The 16,675-nt window shown below is 34.7% G+C and overlaps 1 long non-coding RNA gene across 1 annotated transcript in view; it reads right to left on the reverse strand.

Annotated features, from left to right (window-relative positions):
• Positions 1–452: 452 nt before the first annotated feature.
• Positions 453–16,675, reverse strand: part of LOC150104599 (uncharacterized) — a 38,487-nt gene continuing 22,264 nt past the window's right edge. The window contains exon 2 of the long non-coding RNA XR_016548523.1: positions 453–595. This is a non-coding gene — a long non-coding RNA (uncharacterized LOC150104599). The remainder of the gene's footprint in view (positions 596–16,675) is intronic.

Raw genomic sequence — 16,675 nt, forward strand, 5'->3', positions numbered from 1 at the left:
AAACCTGAAAAAATAACACTTTTTATTAATTGCGAAATCCATGAGAGCAGAGACAGAAATTGGTATCTGCTCACTTCAGATTTCATGATTAGTTAATTATTTATATTTTTTTTATTTCTTATTATTTTTTGCAGAACTTAAGCTAAGTCTATCATAATGTCCTGTTCAGTAGTCTGTAACCAAAGATATTCTCCTACTGTTTTAAGATCGGATAACAAAACGTCAACTGTCATTTTTACAGCAGACATGCGAGACACTGTTCTACAGACTTTAGAAACGATAACATACTTGAAGATATTTGTGAAACATTACTTTTTTTCTTTTTTTTTCCATTGGATTCTCTCAGTTAGAATATCCTGAATTTTATACAATAATTTCTGGTAAAGAGTGAATGGATTTTTACTAACTAAACTGAAACCAGTTTTTATATAAGTGATTCCACACCTCTCACAATCAGCTTATTTGTTATTCAAGATTTATTAATGAGCAATACAGGACAGCAGTAAAAATAAATTACATGATTAGTTACAGCTTTGTCTCCATTAATTACACATTTGATGATGTGACTTTCATAGCCAATTTTCTGAACTTAAACCTGAAATTAAAAGAAAAGAAAAGCTTAAATTAGACAAAACATATTTAATAAGGCAACTCAAATAAAATGTTCACTGTATATAATCTAATTTAGAGAAAACCTATTAGCAAAGGAAATGTCATATTAAAATGGGGCTTACTGCTCTTGATAAAGCAAAGGATTGTTCACTATTTGTTAAAACTGTAATCATCTTTAGTTGCTGAGGATAATGTACCTCCTAAGGGTGTTGATCAGCAGCTGGTCATTTTCAGACATGATTGAAGTAAAGGGAAATGGTAGTAGTCAATTCAGTGGAGCAACATCTCTGGCGAGGTCATTGTGATATCCATGACATTGTCCAAAAGGAATTTTTCCCTCCTCCAGTCATACTATCAGTTTTTACTGTGAGATTTTGACGAGGTTAGGGGAAACATTCGGCGCGAACGTCCAGACAAGTGGAATAAAGTGACTGTGCTCTCCACCATGACACGACCCTACATATCTCGTTATTCTACAATTCCTGACTCTCAAAAACACAACAGCCCTTCCACATATTCCGTTTACATCTGATCTCTCCTCCGTGACTTTTCCTTTTGAAATTCCGCCTGAAATGACATAGTTTTGACGCCGTTGATAAGAATCAGGTAGAATCAACAGTGACACTTTAGGACTCCCAGGGATGCGTACAATTCTGTTGAAATCATTGGAATCGCTGTTCACACGCCTAAGGGGACTATTTCAAAGAAAGCGGTGAGAACTAGCAGAATAGCAGAATCCTTGTTGGCGATCACTAAGTAACTGGCTAGTCTCCAAGTAGTGTAGAAGTAAGTTGGCTGTTCATAACCATATCCATTATTTTCAACAGTAATAAAGTCGGAGAAGTAGGATAATAGTTTGGTCTTTTACGTTTATCTTATTTTTTCGGAAACGGACTTGAAAATCGCTAGCTTCCAAGCTGTTGAATATATTTCAAATAAATACTTGTAGATAAGTACAGATTTTGTACTTGTACAACAGTACAAGTACAAAATTATGTTTAAAAAAAATCAGCATATGAAACGTGGCTCAAGTCAAATGCAGCTTCACACTCAGCTTCGAAAAACGTAAACAAAAAAAGCCAACAAATCTACGTTTCAAAATTCTAATCTTATTCTCCTCTTCGCAAGGTACAAGAAGGTAAATTCTACTGTTCCATGTTTCCACTTCTCTCACATCAGGTACATGGCATCGTTTTCTTCTGTGCAGTTACCACAGTAGTATTTCCTCACCTTATGCCTACTCGCATTTTTTACCAAAAGATATCGTCGATATTCAAACTATTTCAGGCACTTCTAGTCCATGTGCTGTCTGTCTCCACAATTAAAAAGTATGAATAAATCAAACCTAAGAAAGTAGACTATTATCCCATTGTTTTCACTTTAGTTCTGTTGAAAATAATAAGAGCCTATCACCAGTTACATTTTTTTCACATCTACACACTAGCCTTTTGCATTCCACTTCTATTTATACACAAAAATTTCCTTGAGGCTTTCCATCCCCCCACCCCCAGCCTTGGACTCAAGACTGGAAATGTCTGGATACTTTACATAAAATGGCATTCTTTCGTAAACCTCTCAACTTGAGAGGGCTCAATAATTGGAGTGAAGTGGAGTTTTAGAGTGGAGTGGTGGGGAATACAGAGAAGGGTATTCAAGCGATGTTCATAACTACGAATCGGAAATGGATTTATTTGGATTTTTTACCCCCTCTCCTAATAATTGTATAAATAATATTAAAAACGTATAAAGTTCATAAATCCTTCGACGTTTTCTAGATGTTGGAGAAGTTTTTTCAAAGTTACTTTTATGAATGATAGCTTCTCAACACACACACACACACACACACACACACACACACACACACACACACACACACACACACACACACACACACACACACACACACACACACTATATAATCCATATTTTATATTAGTAATCTCCGAAGATTTTGCTAACCCTAACTTGGTAGGAAAACCAAAATTTATTAGAACATTCTAGATATCTCAAGTGTGATTGCATTCTGTTATGCTTTGACACCACCTCCCGTAAAATATGACCGTAATTTTATGAATGGTTACGGACACGTCAGCTGTACTGAATGAAGATTTGAAGTGACTTCAATGTAGAGATACGAACTGTAAAAGCGTAAAACGTCTAAGGAACAATTACTCAAATTACTCTAAAAGATTAAACACGTTTCTCGTCTTTGACTGAATCATTATTATCAGGTGGTGTGTAAATCCCTTAATGACCCATTACAGAGAAAGGGCGAAAGATTATTATGACTGATAATGTTAGAATTCCTGCACTCAAGAAATAAAACTGAACAGTAAAGTAAAGTAATGTTCTTTATTGTTCCTCAAGTCATAAAAATGAACGTAAATATGAGGAGGGTAAGTCATAAAGAGAACAATTAATGTTACTCTTTATGCAGGTCACGTGATAAAGCTTAGCTAGTCATTGCTGGTGAAAGAAAATGACATTTGCGATCTCATTAATGGAAGCTTGGTGATTGCAAGAGTAACTGACAGTTAATAGAGGCAAACAAATAAAATTAAGATTGCGGGATCGTGTGTCGCTGTTGTAAACCTGAGGTTAACAGATTAGATCAGTTTTTGTAAGTTATCCGAAATGGTTATGAATTATTACAATGCTTTATAATAAAGTGAATAACGTATCGAATCAAAGAGAAGATCATGGTAGGAGAATATAAGATTTTCTTCGGCTACTCTGTAGCTTTTTTTTCTCTTACATCTATATGTGACGTAATATGCGTGGCAAATTTAACCACAAAACCTTTCTTTACTCAGCATTTTTATGACTTTAAATCTGCAGCTTTCGTCATTTGGTTGAAACTAAAATAAATACGTTCCACATAAACAGAGACACTTAGTGCTTAGAGAACAATGACATCGCAACACAAAGTACTTTGTGCAAAAGAACGAAATCAGTGCAACAAAAGTACTCTGTAATTCCTTATTATCGGGGGTTATCTCATTTAGTAAAGATGGCTTTATTTCTCCTTAGGTCTTAAGAAAAGCCGAAACAACATAATGGATTCCTATCGCGCTATCCTTGCCATCTAAGCTAGTAACAGTGTGATGGGTTTTCCGGTTTAGAGAAAAAGAAACAATGAACTTTGCGGAGCAAAGAAGTTATTTTGAGTTACTATCAGTTTGGTTCCACTTAGTGCCTAATGAGCACAGTTCTGCGTGTGTTACGTAACTTTGTCATTTGCTTCCTTACAATACAACTAAATACTATAAAGAACATGTACACTATATTTGTTTATTTTTATGTAATAGTTCAAATCTATCTTCTTACTCATACTTATTTTGGGGTAAGTATAAGAAGTAACCCGGAAATCGCGCTTAAGAAATCGAACATGTGACTTTCTGAGCTGCGTCAACTTGCAATAAGCAAGCTGGTGGTAGTTTCACATTGGAGTTGAAATTCATCCACTTCCTAAAGTCGTTCCCAAATACCTATGCTACAGTGGAGTTCGAAACCCGAAACTATCCACTCGGTCAAGCAGGTCAGCCTATAAATAATCGTTAAACTTTTCTGCTAGTATTTAACTCAAGGCAAAAAAAGTTAACGAAATAAACTACTTAGAATGTTTTCAGCGATTTTCGGCTACGACATTTTTGCGTTGATTAAAAATATATTTTTAATTTGCCTTTATTTATTTATTCTTGTTATTAATAAATCATATGATAAAAGTTAAAAATTCAAAATTATATGATATAAATATTCACTAAATATGGCTTACTTATTATCTACACATGACAATCGACATGCTATGATAATGTAGTCTCTACTTTAGAAAAAAAAAAAAAGTATAGTTTTTCAATATTTGCATTATATACTGCAGAACATATTTGTGGATATAATCCTCTACTCATCACCACCATCGTCGTTTACTGTTATGTGTTCTCAAGGAATATCCAGGAGACTGTAATAGCGCGATATAATCAATCATAATTAAATAGCTTTGTATTTGGACTAATTTCTCTGTTTATTCCACATGCTCACTGAAATTGTGCCGAAATAATCTCTATAGTTTCAAGGCAGAGTGTGTTCCACGTTTTCTGCTTCTGTGCTAATTTTCATAAATTTAGATTTATTGTTTGATTTTCATACGAAAATTGATACAAGAGTTAATAATGCAGTTTAGTTAAGAAATCCTGCAGAGATATAAATTGATGTAAGACCATCGTATATAGCAACACCTGCATAATGAAAGGAGAAGATTTTAAAATATTCGATTTTGATATTAGGTTTAATGTCTCTTTCCTTAATTATGATAATCGATATAGATCATGAAAAATAGCCGAGATAGTAAGCATTCTTGTTTAACACCTATTTTACACATTTCGGGTACCTGCTTCTCTGCACAGTTTCCCATTTACACCATATAATTGTCAAGTTCGAACATCGTTTGTCTTGGCACCTTATTATACGCCATTGACAAAAGTTGTTTAAATACTTGATCTTGTTTATATTCCAGTTGCGCGCCTATTTTACTTAAAGTATAAAATTTGGTTGTGAGAGCTATTTTGTTTGCATCCAGCTTGTCTTCTCCCAAATTCTCCTCCACAAATTTTCTTAGCCTCTTATCAATTATGCTTCCATAAATCTAACCTGGAACCAAGATCGAATTTAAGGTTGCTGTGTCTCCTAAGCTATAAAGCTTGAGGACCCCCCCTCTACTGAGTAAATTTTAGGTATAATAGTTTGTGAATGCCGTCATAATGATGTGAGAATAAACTGTAGCTTCTTTAGCTTAGGAGTAAATCTTGCCCGAAACACTTAACAATAGAACAATTGGTCTGTAATCTGGAATTCGGCTGTCTGACCAGGCCTTTTGAATTATGCAGCGTGGCCACTATAAAACGTCTGAATCTCCGTAATTAAGCATTTCTGGTCGAAAAAAACAATTCCAGCTACTGTATTATAAATTTGTACAAATAGTACAAATACAGCTACTGTATTTGAGAATATATTGGGTATTTTCTACGACTATTATGTCTCTGCTTATTTTTATCTTCATCCTTCGCTTTAATTAGTTTTTAAACCACTTTTCATCATTTCTGATTCCGTTTGTTCTTCTTTCTTCTATTTCTGAGCTTTTTCAATGAACTTCAGAATGTCTTTCTGATTTTTGTTTTATTTTTTATTATTATTTCCACAGTTTTTCCGCGACTTTTTTTTTTCTTAAGTCCTTTTACATTTTACGTTTCTTACATTTTCTCTATATTTTTCAAAAGAATCAATAAAAGCGAATTAAAAGAAATTCGTCCCGCATAACAACACATCGACCAGAAAATGCGGGCAATTTACAGAACAAATATTAGTCTGACAATTATGTCAAGACAATTCACTATGAGTGAATTGTCTTGACATAATGCAAACAATCACTGCTTAGCGTTTTGTGTTGGAAATGAGCTCAGAGTTGGTGATTATGAGCGTACACATAACAGGATAACAAACAGCTCAGTAATATTTTATGAGATGAGGGTTGTAACATCCGAATGAAGTTTTCACGAGCCTTCTCACTTTCCCTCTTTCCCTACCATCTTTAAAATGGATGCGTGCGTGAAGAGGCAGTCGTTATGTGTATTACTATGTGCGACACGCGCCTTAGTATTTCACAACATGTCAGAAAAAAATACTAAAGAAAAATAAGGACAACAGTGTTTCAGTTACCATGGTAACTTATCCCATTCAGCATTTTCCGGATGAAGAAAGATTACTTGTTCCTATTTTTCCTTTACCAGAGTTACGTACGGAAACGATGTTGTGGGTATTGCAACACCATCGCCACCTACAACATCACGCAGTTTGTATTCCTTTAGGGGTTCGATAGCTAAAGGTTTGTAGTTCGTACAATAAATCGTGTCTGTCCAGTGATGGAACAGAATACTTGTTGAAGTGCATCGAAACAACGAACACCTCGTTTAACCTCGCGTAATAGAGAAACTTTAGCTTTCTTTTAGAAACATGATTGGCTGGAAAAGCTTCCAAACAATCCGAATATCAGCGAGTGACGCATTGTTATCTTGCTCGTATTTACCTTGTTGTATTAAAGCAGGGGTCTCAAACTCAAACGCAGCCAATGGCCAGTTCAATTAGATATATATATCAGACGCTGGCCGTATTCAATATTTTTCTGTGAACCAAAACATAAACTAAAAAAAAAAGTCTCTAACAAAGGCCCTTTTGTTGCCGGGCCTTTACGACTTACGTAAACAGTAACACCACCATTTAAATTTTAAATTCATAACCATTTTTATTTAAAAATTTTAAAAATATAACAAGTTTAGAAAATATAAGATAAATTACATTTTATTCATACTTTAACGTACGAAAATTATTTAAATACATAATTTTGACTCACAAAAATAAAGATCTTTATCTACGAGTCCTTTTTAATTTGATTTTGATCCTGAAAGCTGACATCTTTTCCTCTGTAACTTTTTATTAACACACTATCATATTACAATGCTAACCTGTAACTTATTGACATTGTATCAAGTGGCTTAAAATGGCTACGTGACAAATAACTTCCATTCAGTGTTGCCAACATTTGATGATAGAAACATGGTACAGAGCATTGTAGTAATAAGTTTTGTTTTGTTTAAAGCTATCATAAAGCATTTAGAAGTTTGAATTTTTCTGTTTTAATCCCTGCAGGATGTTAGAAACATTGGTTTTTAGAAAAGAAATCATTAAGGTCGCGGGCCGGATACTACGTCTTCGCGGCCCGTATCCGACCCGCGGGCCGTCAGTTTGTGACCCCTATATTAAAGTAACGATACAGAGAAACGTAGATAACAGCATTGGAGTGTTTTTAGTGACGTTGCTGAGGAGAGGGGGATTCCTTCTTTGTATCGAATTAGTCGAAAGCACTAAACAATTGTTTGGTCATCACGAGAAATGGTTGTAGTTTGTTTTTTTTGTTTTCCGATGTGTTTGTTTATATTGCCTTGGTTCAAATGAAAGTTCATTGTTGCACTCGATATCAGAACACGTGCACACTCTCACATATACACGTGCCGCGCGAGTTGTGTTCATGGATTTCCTTGTGAATCACAGAAATAATTGCGAAGCATAACTTCGCTAACAAAGTTGTTTTGGCGTAGCTGCAACAGCAGACTCAATACTAAACTAATAATAGTGTACATCCTTATATATCAGCGGTGTCCATGTCATTGAAGCGAATCATAATGCGACAGCTACCTGTTATAACATGTAGAGAGGGTATTTCTGAAATATAAACCATTATTCAATCAAGACACTCGAAGTGGGCAATAAGTAGTTCATAACTAATGACACACTGGTTTCGGTAAGGTGATGGGATACAGAAATAAATCAAAAATTCTCTTATGGAATGGATAACACCCTGGTCGATGGGTTTTAGAAAGCGTTCGTGAACTTGAGATTGTGTGTGTGTGTGTGTGTGTGTGTGTGTGTGTGTGTGTGTGTGTGTGTGTGTGTGTGTGTGTGTGTCAGAGAGAGAGAGAGAGAGAGAACTTGAGTAAATCTGTATGGCAGTTATGATCGATGTGCTGTTTGGCGTATCTCAACTAATGCATCGCCATATATTACATTTGGTGTGCCAAAGTGACGGTAATAATTGCAGTAAATAGTAAGGGAATGCTGGATATATTTAATATATTTCATTTTCGATTGACAGATGGTAATATTTCAAAGATACGCATATCTGTGAAACTGCAACAGGGTCGGATTGTTCATGTTTAAATCATAACGTTATAAATACCAGTAGATTGTGCAGACAACACCGACGGCGCCATCGTCTCTTGCACATCCCTTTAAATCTATCAATTCTGTCCTTTTGGACGCTCCCTAATAATCTCTGAAAATGAATAACATTAAACTTTCTCAATCAGTACATTTTTCTGTTTATATTCCCGTATTAGAGCAATTAAAATTTTCTCATATAATTTCACATTACAGGGAGCTCATTTGTATCGCATTTATCCCCCCCCTCCCCTCCCCTCCGATTCACTCTCATGTTCTTAAGCTTTTTCCGCACCTTTCCTGTGGCACTTTTTTTTAAGGAGCTCGTCATTTTTTTAAAAAAATTTAATAAAATAAAGCTTAGAAGAATTAGTTTTTTGAAAGTTTTTGAAATTTTGTAATGACTTGTGGAAAGAATCCACAAGGCTTAAGGATAGAATAAATAAAATAAGTTTTAATTCCTTAATACATATCGATCCATCGTCACTTCCATTTCATCACTTATTGCTTATGAATTGTAGACGTAATTTTGTTTGGTAAAATTTTTCCGACAACCAATGATGCGATTGAAACAATAATTGAAGCGGCCGAAGAATTCTTAATAGATATCTTAAATAATATAATTGATTAAATTCCTTTTTTTAAATAACGAAACCTGTGGTGAGTTCATAACTAAAAGAAACACACGTATTAACCACAGTGAAAATTATTTAATTGTAAATGATGTTGCCTGGCGTTTATGAGATTCCATGCTCATGCAAATTGTCTTACTTTGGACAGACAGGTAGGTCTGTTCAGAAACGCATCTCGGAACATCAAGACCACATTCGTCTTTTTAAACCGCAGAAATCTGGCCTCTCTCAACATGGAATTGAAAATCCAAGCCATAGGATCCATTGGGAAAAGTCTAAACTTTTACATAGATCTTTATATAAACATGAACGTTTATATAAAGAAAGTTCTGAAGCCCTATTACACAGACCAAATTTAAACCGCAACGATGTTCTTACTATTTCTAAAGTGTGGGAAATTGTCATACAAAATTGTGTAAAATAATTATTTTATTTTTTTATTTATTTATTTTATTTATTTTTTGCTTCTGTAACACGTTACGCACGTTTAATGAGATTCTATTGCAATCATGCGCCTTAACTGTATATTATTCCTATTATTGTTTAAACTACTGTACTGATGATTCCTAAGATACTTAGGATGAAATATTTACAATTAAATAATTTTCACTGTGGTTGATACGTGTGTTTCTTTTAGTTATGATTAAATTCCGAACAGTAAGGTAATAAATTTGTCAACAGTGCAAGACGTTTTGACAAATTTTATTAATAAAGATGTACCCGTTGTAATCAAAACTGAACCTCGCAGATGTCTTCATATCTGCCACCCCGATTCCAAATAAAATAAATTAATAAATAGAAAGGTTCTTCTGTACCGTACCATACTTCCGATTCTTTGCCTCTGTATTGTCTCCAATACCGTTTCGTAATTTATTATTTTAGAGTATTTTAGAGTATTCTTAATACTCTAAACATAAATATAAACAACTGGATGTATGCCGAAGTGAAAAAAAAAACGAAAGTGAAATACGGCAGAGTATTTCATATAAGAATGAGAACGAGCTCTCTGTGGATGACTCGATAGGTTTGGAGATTAGATGAAGAGTAGATTAAATTGAAGAGAAGTTGAAGTAGAAGCAGTACTTTATCTCTAAAATGCATGGAATATTGCCGTTTTGTCGGTGTACTATCCACCGAAGAGCAATTTATCACGGCGAACATGGCAGGTGCATTGAAAAGCGAATAAAAATTGTATCGGTTGAATGGATGTTTTTAATCTCGGAAACTCTTGAGATTTTGTAAGGAGCCATGTTTCCTGCGCGATAGGAATAAATGAATTTAATACTGTAAATTGAATTTCCGTTCAGCTTGACTCTCTGGCGTTTTCTGAATACTTAATACAAAAAGGAGGTGTCTTTGTTGTCAACGTTTTTTGCTTTGATATTCATTGAAAACTCTTTTCGCAAGATCAGTCAGATACTATAACTGAAATTGTGTTGTGGTTTCTGTACGCAGGTGATGTTGCACTGGAGTGGAGTTGCTTTATTTATTTCGCAACAGCGCAGCGATATTGTTGTAGAATAAATGGAAAACCATATTAATCAATTGCATAAATTTTAATAGATTATAAATCAACTTATTAATCCGCATATTAATGTAATCCAATTCATTTTTACAGAGCTACGTAATTATCTGACATATTACTTGAATTCATTACCTTCTAATTATCTTTTCATGGTAATATTTTAAAAAGCCTTTCAGTCGATCAAGTGAGCTTTCCGCTAAAATTCCTTCACGCATTTATCATTACAATTAACTCGAAGAAGAGTTTCGTTCCAAACAGTTCGTTCACTGCCAACTCCATTTGGAACATATAATGGATTTGCAGTTTTAAGAGTTAATTAGAAAAGTGGGTCTCTTTTTCTCTAGAAACTACTTCTCGGCGAACAAATGAGTAGTTTTAAAATATTCACCCTTCGCAGATTTTAAATTTTTTTCTTTTAAGAGTGAAACTATAAAATAAAATTTGAATTTACAAACGTTTGGCTTGCGTCGACTGCTTAGAGAAACCAAAAGTTCGTGCATTTAACTTAGTTTGTTTTAAAAGTATATTTAGTAACAGACATTAAGCCACAGTTTTTCAGATAAATTCTGCACACTTTTCAGATACTTTCGTGTTAATTTAGGAAACGTGACCAGAAAGTCAACACATTTTCTCTCCAATATGCTCGCAAACCACGTGGCCGTTCACAAAGAAACAAGCAGCAGTGAACAGAGTGCTTCCCCTCCTTGTTTTCTTTGTGTGTTTCTTTTTATAGAATTTCCGCTGTGCCTTCGTTATCTTTGAAGTGTATTTCGCCCAACTTTAAGGAATAACTCATACTGTACATCAACACAAAAGAATGCTGTGACTGACACAAGAAAATTGATGTAAAGATGAAGATAAATCTCTTTTCCATTTTGGTAGAGGACAAATAGCATGAATTAGGTACCGACGCATTCAAAAATAATGATGAATGATTGTTAGCACTAAACGTTGCTTCACATACACTGATTGTTGTCCAGCGAGCAATTCGCCATGAGTCATCCATTGTTGTATAATGTGAATATCTGAATAATGTTTATTGTTGTCTGATACACTAATACTGCATTTAGAACTGCTGTTGAGATAAATCAACAATGCGTTTTTCTTAATTAAGCCTGGAAAATAATACAGTTAACTGAAAATTTAAGCGATTTTTGATGTTGTCTGATGAATCTCCACATATGTGCTGACAAACCCAAATTACTAAAATATGCAAAGATTCTTCAATCAAATAAACATTGCCTGTTTGACTTCTTCTTTTAAGGGCTTCTCTTTAACTAGATTTTACCTTTAGTGAACCGTCAGCATCACAATGGCTGCTATCTCTGCAAACAGGAACTGAATAGATGATAGATCATATACAACCAATAGTAAGAGGTACACAGCATAGCGAATAGCGGGCCTTGGATTCATGACAACTCAGTTAAAATACAAAATACCCCAGAGGATAAAAAACTTGTAAAAAGAAAACAATAATATCGTAGAAAACAGCCAGAGTTTTCTTATTTTAATTAATTCGTTACTGGTATGATGTTCGTCTATGAAGATGTGTTTTATAATTAATTATAACATATATTTGCATATGTATGTTATAATTAATTTTTATAAAATCCTATTAGTCACCTTTTTTTTTTCGCATGGATATGGAATAGTTTTGCAGTCAGAAACGTTTTTCATGATCACCCACAGCTAATCAGGGAAAGTGGTCAGTGAGCTAACTCGACTCTCACAATTACAATGCCAAGTAATATTCCTTGCCAAGAATGTCAATAGTATAAACTTCTGTTTTTTAACCTTCTATTGCATAAGGTTTCCTTGCCTCATCCTTAACATTTGATCTGTTCTTTCAGATCAATTCAGTAATATTTGATTTGGTAAACTGCAAAGGCCACATGGACACATCTTTGGTTCATTTATACTTGCACTTTTCTCATCCAGATGGCGCCACCAAAAGAAATCATCAAAAGACAGAACCCTCTTTCTTCTCTTCCTCGGATCTATGCCATATATATATATTTTTTCCTTTCTCCTCTTATCTTCGATAATACATAGATTCTCAGACAAGATCAGATTCTCTCTCTCCCTCTCTTTGAATTTTGACGAGAGGCTACTGATTAACATCTATTCTCAGTCTAATTATAATCTTACCAAATGTATCACTTTCATCCCCTGTACCTCTGTATGGGTATATGTACGATGCGCAAAGAATGAAATGCCGAGCAGTAGGTAATGAATGTTAATGTATTCACAGAAATTGATACTTTCTTCAGTAATCACCAACTCATTATCATCTCTAAATGTATTTTTTTCTTCTTAAATCAGAACACGTATCGAGATTTCAGCTCCACGTCCGTGGTAATCTCGGCAGTCATCAATTTTTTATTGAAGAATACGAAATCTTTATGGAAGCGCGCGTATATAAAGCTGTTCATCTCTAAAGAAATGAATTGCTTCCAAATTGAACTCTCGTTTTTATCTCTCCGGATTTCTTTATATTACTCCGTTATTACGTCATAATTTTGTGCATTACTGCATTCATCTCATTGGTCAATAAAATGTAGAGATGCGATGATCCTTCCTGCAGAATAGCTATCAAACGCAGACTGTTATCTTTTCGTATTTTGTTCACTTGAGAAAAATATTTTAGAATACAATACATCGTAAAGGCCTGCCTCTTGCGCTGCCTGCTCTTATAGAGATTCCTCATTTGTGAACGATCTCAGATAAGATTTTATCACCTTGAAATGTAAAACTTTATACCGAATAGAAAATATAGAAATCATCACCAGGAAATAAATTTGCACCTCTGATAAGAAAGCCATTGATTATTTTCTCTGAATTACCATAGAACAGCGTAGAGTTTATTATGCGTTTATTGTTTATGTGAGCGGTCTCTTATGCTATGTAATCGATTGAATAGATAATAAATTTTGAAAGTCAGCTTTCGGTCATCATTAATTTGGAATAACTCTGATTTCGTTACTTTCATTATCTATCTTATGACACCGTTGACGTCGGTGCACTGTTAAAGATAGACTTACAAATGAACTTCAATAAACCATTTAAGTTAGCGGTATCTTAATTTATTTGTCGAAAGAACACTAAGTATTGTCGCATCATATTATTTTTAATCTATTTTTGGCAGTCGATCATTGGCTTACGGAGGTCAGTCTTGTGTCGTACGTCATTATACCTGCTCAGTAGGATTCTAGCGGTCATATTGCTTTTCGCCTTGGAGTCGTAAACAGCGTCCTTCTTCGCTGTTTTCGAACTTGGTGGTCTGTGGAGGTTCATACGTGTTAGATGAAGAACATCTGTTAGTTTCTCGTGCACTTCCTTCTACCTTTCTAGAGAACCACGTGCGGAAATCTATACGCAGACAGCAAGCATCAGTTTCTCATTCAGCTTGCCAGCTAAGGCTTTTCTAGCGTCTTTCATTAAGTTAGGATTTTTCTCTTTCCTTTCCTCTGCGTCTCCCTCCCCCTCATGTCACTTTCTTTCTTTCTTTCTTTCTTTCTTTTTGAGTTTATTTTTCTTTCAAACAAAGAAACACTGATAATTATGATTAGTTTATATATTAGTAATCCGCATATGATTACGCGCAAATGACAGTGGATTGTTGTCCACCTTCTTGTCTGAGTGCCAAGAAAAGCTAGGACCTTGACACAAGAAAAAGGGATTTATGCCAGCCAAATGATCATTGGTAATTCTCGCTTTGTTACATTCCACGATTGAAGCTTCGTAGTACACGCATCGTGAACAAGCAGTTCGATTGAGAAAGCAGAAAATTTAGTGAAATCCTTAACTTTAAATTAACACATTTATCTAATAACAACAACTCTCCATATTACCATTCATATGAGCGAAATTAGGCAGTTGTAAAATAAAGAATGAACTGTGAATGATCTTTTGAACGATTTCGAACAGCACATTCTTGTACTTATTCTCTTGCAGCGACATATTGCATTTATCATTAGAAAGGTTGGAATTGTTGGAATAGTTAAAAATAACTGGCAACGTCATTGATAAACATTCATGTTTATTTACAACAATTATTATTCATGACTTTCATATGAGCAGTGTTAGTCTTATCTTAACTCAGTTTAAAATTATGTGAACCAGACATGTCATTTTCTTTAAAAAAATATTCCCGATATACTTCTCGTCTTTTTCTGATTTCGTATTGCGTACTCCCCATCAGTTTTAAACAATTATAGCTGGAATAAATCACTTGATTCTAGAGGATTTACACACCAATTAGTAATAATCGATAGTAAAAAGGATGAATGCAATCAAAAGAAGAATTGCCTGCGCAACTCATCTCCCCTGACCCTTTTCCTTCAACGGCAGGCAAAAACCTATAAACGTCAGCAGCGGGTGCAACCTCCACGAAGATATTAATGTTAGTTAATGAAACATTCTTATATTTTTGCATGCAAATAAAAAAATCTTTTATTACTTTATTATTAAATTACCAAATTATTATGTGAAGGAATTTATTACACACCCATCTAGCTACTGCAGTATATACGAAGGTGGTCTGAAAGGTTCTCGGGCTCTAAAATGGATGGCAACACTATCGGCAAGATTTTCTTTTTCTAAGTTAGTACATCTTTCATAAGCAAACGTGTGAAATTGCAAGTCATTCTATCAAGTAGTTTTTTTCTTCATACAGCTGTCGGAAGCCAGTGTTGTCTGTATCCCTTGAAATTGATAAAACTGAGTATCGTGAGGTTAAAAAATTCTTTGTAAAAGAATGTTTAATGCCAAAAGAAATTCATTCGAAGTTCATAAAGGTTTATGGAGACTCTTTTCCTTCGTTTTCGACAATTAATAAATGGGCTACCGAGTTTAAACGTGGCCGTACCAGCCTTGAAGATGATCCACGTGAAGGACGTCCAAAAAGTGTAACAACACCAGAAATCATTGATTAAGTGAACGGTATTGCATTGGATGACCGGCGGGTCAAAGTGCGTGAAACTGCTGAGACTACAGGCATTTCAAAAGAACGTGTAGGATATATTTTGCATGAAGAATTGCAAATGAAAAAGCTTTGCGCAAGATAGTTGCCGCGCTTGCTCACAGCAGATCAAAAACGCACTCATATGAAAATCTCTAAACAGTACTTGGAACATTTTAACAAGAATAAAACTGATTTTGTGCGTCGATTTATTACTATGGATGAGACGTGGATTCACAACTACACACCAGAATCCAAAATGCAGTGGACAGAAGTGGGTTGTTCAGCGCCAAAGAAAACAAAGTCAGTTCCATCAGCAGGAAGGGTCTTGCCATCGGTGTTTTGGGATGCCAAAGGCATTTTGTTTGAGAACCACTACAGGGACAGGATAAGGCGCCGGAGCATCGCTGGAATAAATGTATTAGTCTTAAGGGAGATTATGTTGAAAAATAAACATAATTTTGAAATTATAGATTCGTTTTATCATTGTTAGGCTGAGAAGATTTAGACCACCCTCGTAATATGAAAATGGAGGGATAAAACGAATGATCGAATAAGTGATACGCATTTGGCAAAAGCGCTCTAAAATTTAAGATACGAGGGATATGTTTTTATATTCAAAACATGATCAAAACTGAAAACTATTCTCCCACCTTACGGTATATTACGGTGCTTTTTCAATGTATATTATGAATTGACTTTTATTAAGACTGCATCGTAGAAAAGGTATCGGATTGTAACTTTTACTCTACTTATTAATGACCGTTAAAGAGATGAAACGTACTGCTTTTGTGAAACATAACAATCCGAATATTATCGTGGATTAAATCTTCAAGTGGAATCTTTTGTGCAATTCATGGGGCAAGAGATCACACGTGGGTTGAAAAGGAGTAAATTAATTCTCGTGATTCCACTTAACAGTACGTGAAAATCATTTATGACTCCACAGAAGGTTGGATGAATGAGGATATTGATCAGATAGCCGTATAATTAACCCTTTTAGTTCCTTGTTTGTATACAAACGCGATACCAGCATGTATAAAATTGGTAATATGTCAACGTCTGAAACTGAATTAGTTAACCGAAAGGAGGATGAAGATTAAAGCAGATTTTGGAGGAAATGAGATCTTTAATTATTTCCGATGGCATTAAAGCATGGATCAGACTCATCAGGTTCTC

Source organism: Typopeltis vanoorti, chromosome 7 (genome assembly GCF_054136105.1).
Source record: "Typopeltis vanoorti isolate ZY-2024b chromosome 7, IOZ_Tvanoo_1.0, whole genome shotgun sequence".
Classification (NCBI taxonomy): Eukaryota; Metazoa; Arthropoda; class Arachnida; order Uropygi; family Thelyphonidae; genus Typopeltis; species Typopeltis vanoorti.